Raw genomic sequence first — 5,716 nt, 5'->3', positions numbered from 1 at the left:
CGTATTTGTCTTCAAATTATAGATCTACCTTTTATTTCCATAGTTGTATTATCTAATTTAACCTCCTTGCATCAATATTCTTGGAATAATTACTTAGATTCAATTAATTCAAGAAAGTTTTAATATAGCACGTAGTATTTAATATTTAGCTATCATTATTATCTTTTTTTTTTTTTTTTTTTTTTTTTTTTTTTTTTTTTTTTTTTTTTTTTTTTTTTTTTTTTTTTTGCGGAACCGGGGATTGAACTCAGATCCTTGTGTTTGCCAGTTAAGCACTTATCCTACTGAGCCATCTCCCCGGCCCCTATTACTATCCTTATTGACATTTCAGTTGGTTCACTTCTATGACAATCTATTACTTAGTACGAACTATTTCAGTTTTTTGTTTTTGTTTTTGTTTTTTTTTTGGTCCTTTTTGACACAGGGTTCCATTATACAGTTCAGGCTGGCCTTGCACTTACTTTGTAACCCAGCCTGTCCTTGAACTCGCAGTGATTTGCCTGCCTCAGCCTTCTGAGTACTGGGATTATAGGTGTGTGCCACCATGCCCAGCTTCAGATTCATTTTTTAAAAATTGTAAGAATACAGCAAATATCATTTGATATTATCCTGTGATTTTATCCTATGATGCTATTTTATGATCTTTCTTTTTGCCTGGCCAGCATTAACACATTTAGAAGTGTGCAGCCCCTGTGATCAGGACCTCTGAAAGTCCCCATCCCTGAGCCTAAGCCAGTTGTGGCAGCACACACCTGTAATTCCAGTGCCCTAGGAGGCTGAGGCCAGAGGATTTCAAATTCAAGCCCAGTCTGGGCAGCTCAGTGATCTACCAAGACCCTGTCTCAAAATGAAAGATAAGAATAAGCTAGGGATGTAGCATAGTGCAAAGGACTTGGATTCAATTTTTTTTTTTTTTAATTATTTATTTATTATTTTAAAAATTACTTATATATTTATTTATTTATTTATTTATTTTGGCAGAACCGGGGATTGAACTCAGGAGCTTGCGCTTCCTACCGAGCTATCTCCCTGGCCCCATGGATTCAATTCTTAAGACCTTAGTCACTTAAACTTTTAAAAAACAGGAAAAGGGCTAGGGGTGTTATTCAGTGTGAAGTTTCCCCACCTCTCAACATTACTACACAGGGGACTAGGTTTTAGCACATAAATCTTTAGGGAATAAAGATACTAAAGCCATATCCAAGTTCACAGCAAGATCACATATACACAAACATACTAATGAAGCTTTTTCTTACAGTGCTATAATCTGAATGTTGTAAATGTATTAATGCTGGTCAGGCAGTGATTGGTTCTTATAGAAATGTGTCAGTTCCTATGAAAGTGGGCTGTTACAAAAAGGAGCCAAACACCTTCCCACACCTTTCCTCCTGTCTGACATGTGACCTTTCTTTCTCTTGGGTATGTTCCTGCCATGATGTCATCTGCAATACTGTGACTGTAACTAGTAGGTCCTCACCAAAGGCCAACAAGATGGAGTCACCTGATCTTAGATTTTCAGTCAAAACCTGGAGCTAAATAAAACTCTTAATTTTATAAATTATCTAGCCTCAGGTGTTTTCTTACAATAAACACAAAACGGACTAAGACAAAACAAAAAATTACATATATTTTTTGCCATAGATTTTCCCTCTTTAGCCTCCTACTACTAATTTCTTCACATCAAGCAAAATGTCACAAAAAAATCCTTTTCTCCCACTGCCTTTACATGTCTATGGTTACCAAGAAAAGTAGGGAGGTAATGATAAGAAAGATGGAAGAGAGGAAAAAAAACCCTCAGTGCTGCAAAGAGCAGTCCCACCAAATGTGGTAGCTAAAGTTTCTGGTTGCACAAACCTCACTCAGGCAGCCTGAAACTACATAATGAGAACTTGTCTCAAAAAAACCCTCAAAAAAAGAAAAACAAAACAAAATACACACACAAAAACCCTTCACTTCCTTAACTTTGTAGGTAGAGTAGAGATGGGAAGAAATTAATCTTTTTCCTTTCCATCCCTGCTGTTCTGTTTCAGGGATTTATCTTTACTTTGATTCATGTAAGTACCTCCCAAGGTCTGCTATATTTAATTGGAACTGCTAGTTTCTGATTCTATTTGAAACTTTGCTTCTCTATGTGCAAATGTACAAATTTGAACATGGAGAAGTAAAAATGAGGGCCAGCCAAATAGCTCAGAGGATTAAAGCACCTGCTTAAGCAGACACAGGGGCCATGGGTTCAATCTCTGGACCAGCCCTGCCCCCAGGGCGCACTGAGACAGTGATTGAGACTGGGTGTGGTGGCACATGCCTGTAATCCCAGCCCTTAGGAGGCTGAACACAGCCGAATCACTATGAGTCTGAGCTACATAGTGAGGCCCTATAGACGCTGTACTAAATACATTAAAAAAAAAAAAAAAGTAGAGGTGAAAACTGGGTTCACTTACTAACTGGCAGCTAAACTTATGCTTCATACATTTAAATTTTTGAGGTCAAAATATCCTATGAGAATCCAGCACATGTTCAACCCTGGAGCAGAAGCTTCTCATCTACTTTTGCTTCCCCTAACTGCTAGCTACACTGCAAGTAAGTTACAACATGCCTTGGTATAAGTAGTAATATGCCTTCTGAGATTATTGAGTGTAAGGAATACAACAGAATAAAAATGAAAGGGAAACTTCCTCTCAAAGAAGCTCTAATTCAGATTAACAATTTTCAAAGACTGCCAAGACACAAGGTTTAAACTGAAGTATGGTAGCAACCAATTAGAAGTATACAAATTAATCTACAATGAAGTGTGCTTGATAAAACTTATTAATTGGTGAAATTATATGCCAATTATCAGACTCCCTATAAGCCTAAACTGAAAAACAAGTTATAGAAAGATTTCTAGAAGGTGGTCAGGTCAGGAGATGCAAAGGTCATCAATAGCTGACTTGTTGGACCTGGTAGGTTTTGTCCAATCTGTGGCTCATTGCTCCCTGGAAAGGGAGTGAAGCCTCAATGTTGAGAGGGAGGTGCCTCAGCAGACTGAAGTTGGACTTCTCTGAAATTTGTGTGCTGAGGAGACTCAGGTGTTGGCCTTAGCTCCTAGACTGAACTCAGCAAATCAGCCCATGAAAACTTCTGCACTGAGACAAAGGAAAGGATCTGTCAAAAAGCAACACCTATTATCTTGAGCTTGGCAGCAAGGAAGAAGACACGTAGTGGAAATACTGCAACCTGAAAAGCAGATGGGAAGCTGACAAAGAAGCTAAAGATGGGTGGTGGAGAGACATATAACATTCCAGACCCTCAAATCAGAAATGTTACTAAGAGTCAACAACAGCTTAACAGACAGAAAACCAAGGATCAGAATTCCCAGATGAAGACTGTTCATAAGAAAAAAGAAAGAGGACATGCCTATAACTCCTCAGCAGCTGCAAGGCAGGCCATGCAGAATGGGGGGAAAAACAAGAATTTTTCAAATAATCCAAATTGGAACTCTAGTTTATCAAGTCTCAGCTTGCTTTTTCAGTCTCACGGTAATCAAAACTATGCTGGAGTCAAATTCAGTGAGCCACCTTCGCCAAGTGTTCGTCACCAAGTGCTCTTCCCATGCCCTGAGCCGCTGGGTTTCTGTTTCCTTTAATCCTTCAGATAAGGAAATAATGACCTTTCAACTTAAAACCTTAAAGTACAGGTATAAAGATGCTTAAATTTAGTTACTTTTACAAATAGTGGTTAACTGGTCTGAAACAAAGTTACTAGAGAATCTCTGTGTAAAGCTGAGGATGGAAAGCTATAATCAGATTTCATCTCATTTGTGTTGTGTGCATTGTGATGGAATAAAATCAGTGCAACTTAAAATAACTAACCGTGCTTGATAATGTTCTCAGTGAGGTAACTTCTAAGTGAAATCACTCAGTTTAGATTTGATAAATCAACTTTTTTACTTGACTCATGGATCAGATTTACTTGTAGTGATTCAGATTGTAAACATCTAAGCTGACACAAGTTTGAAAACCAGGCAGACATCTCAAAAGTTTAATTGTCTTAATAATCAAACCAGTAACATGTCAATACCCTAATGAACTGCCAAAAGACAATGTGAATTTTTCTTAATAGCAGCATTTTGCTAAATTGTAAGTGGTAAATGTGTAAAGGGCACCTGGGGCTTATTACAACGAGGTATAATAAAAAGCCTGGTGGCCCTTAAAAAAAAAAAAAAAAGAATAGGCATCTGGCAACAGATGCACCAAAGCTGTCTCTGTAGTTTTCACAGTACATCCTCTTTATAGTGTAGCTCCTCTGTAGAAGCCTTTCTGACAGTGATCTGGCCTCGTCCTTGCAAAGTTGAAAGTGCAAAGTGATATAATGTGAAAAATTAAGTGGAGAAAAAGAGCCATGTAAATACATGTAATAAGCTTGTAGCATACGTAAAGTTTTCTTGGCTTTTATCCTACAAAAAATATTTTAGTATGAGTTTGCTGAATGTAAGACCCTGAACTGTTTTACTCTGGCCTAATTTCAGAGGTCTACAATTGTTTATAAAGTTTGCTCTTGTACTAAAGTGTATGTTATAACTGATTTGCTTGTAACTTAGTGTACTATATTTTACATTACAACTAAAAAGGTTTAAGCTGCTAAAACATTTCCATTTTTAAGAGATGAAAAGTGCAGTACAGGAGATTCCTCGACCTCCCAATGTTTAAATCCAAAGATTAATTTTGGCTTTCACCACAGATGATTTGTTTTGTCATAAGATCAACCCAAGGGACCACTCACACAAAAGATGTGAACTGTTACATAATATCCAACAACCCCTAATCCAAAATGTGTGTTGTTAACCCAGTAGCAAGCTAGAGAAACACTGACTGCTAAAGCTCTATTTTCTAATATGTCACCATTTTTAATGTTTATAAATAGAAAAGCAAATTGTCTTTCTCCAGATGCAGTTGAAATATTGCCCTAGTCAAATACTAAATAGTCTAAAGATAACTTTATGTAGTACTTAATGTATAAAGTATGAATTTGAAATATAAAATTAAAACAATATTTTTTTTCTGCACAGTAAAAAAAGAAAAAAAGATTACTAAAGAAATACATGAGGGCTGGGGAGAGAGATCAGTAGAATAAGTGCTTGCCTGGCAAGTGCAAAGACCTGAGTTCAATCCCCAGTTCTGCCAAAAAAAGAAAAAGAAATATATGAACACAGAACGGTACATTTACAATAACCACCTCTGGTCTCAAGGACTTGTTTTGAACTGTCTTTACCACCTTAGAAAATGAATTTCTCTGTCCTCAGTCTTCTGAACTCTATGGGTGTAACAACAGCATCAATCTTACAGAAATCCTGAAGTTTTTATGAAAATAATGAAAAGATCTAACAGAGTTCCTGGAAAACAGCACTAAAAATACACAAAGTACAACAGACTTACAAAAACGTTAATTCTCTGAAAATTGTGCGAAAAAGCAAAACAGCAAGTAAAGTAAAAAAAAAAAAAGTTAAAAGGTACTTTGGGGGAAAAAAAAGCAAAAGAAAAGCACAAACTAGGCTTTGGTGGCACAAGTCCATAATACTGGCTCTCTGTGTAGCTGAGATAGGAAGATCACAATTTAGGCAACTTGGTAACTTAGCAAGATCTTGTCTCAAAAATAAAACAACTACCCTGTGCCGGTGAGACCTACCAGTCCAACTCCAGGCACAGCATGGGTGAGATCGTCTTCCACCCCCTTGGGA

At 37.1% G+C, this 5,716-nt stretch overlaps 1 protein-coding gene and 1 pseudogene across 7 annotated transcripts in view; one reads left to right on the top strand and one right to left on the bottom strand.

Moving 5' to 3' along the window:
* Nucleotides 1-5,716, bottom strand: part of Tfdp2 (transcription factor Dp-2) — a 227,714-nt gene that overhangs the window by 102,097 nt on the left and 119,901 nt on the right. The gene's annotated exons all lie outside the window — the stretch shown is intronic.
* LOC105741909 lies at nt 3,254-3,692 on the top strand (annotated as a pseudogene).

Source organism: Octodon degus, unplaced genomic scaffold (genome assembly GCF_000260255.1).
Source record: "Octodon degus isolate 3935 unplaced genomic scaffold, OctDeg1.0 scaffold00028, whole genome shotgun sequence".
Taxonomy (NCBI): Eukaryota; Metazoa; Chordata; class Mammalia; order Rodentia; family Octodontidae; genus Octodon; species Octodon degus.
The sequence above is the reverse complement of the archived record's forward strand: the minus strand, read 5'-3'. Positions and strand labels throughout refer to the sequence as shown.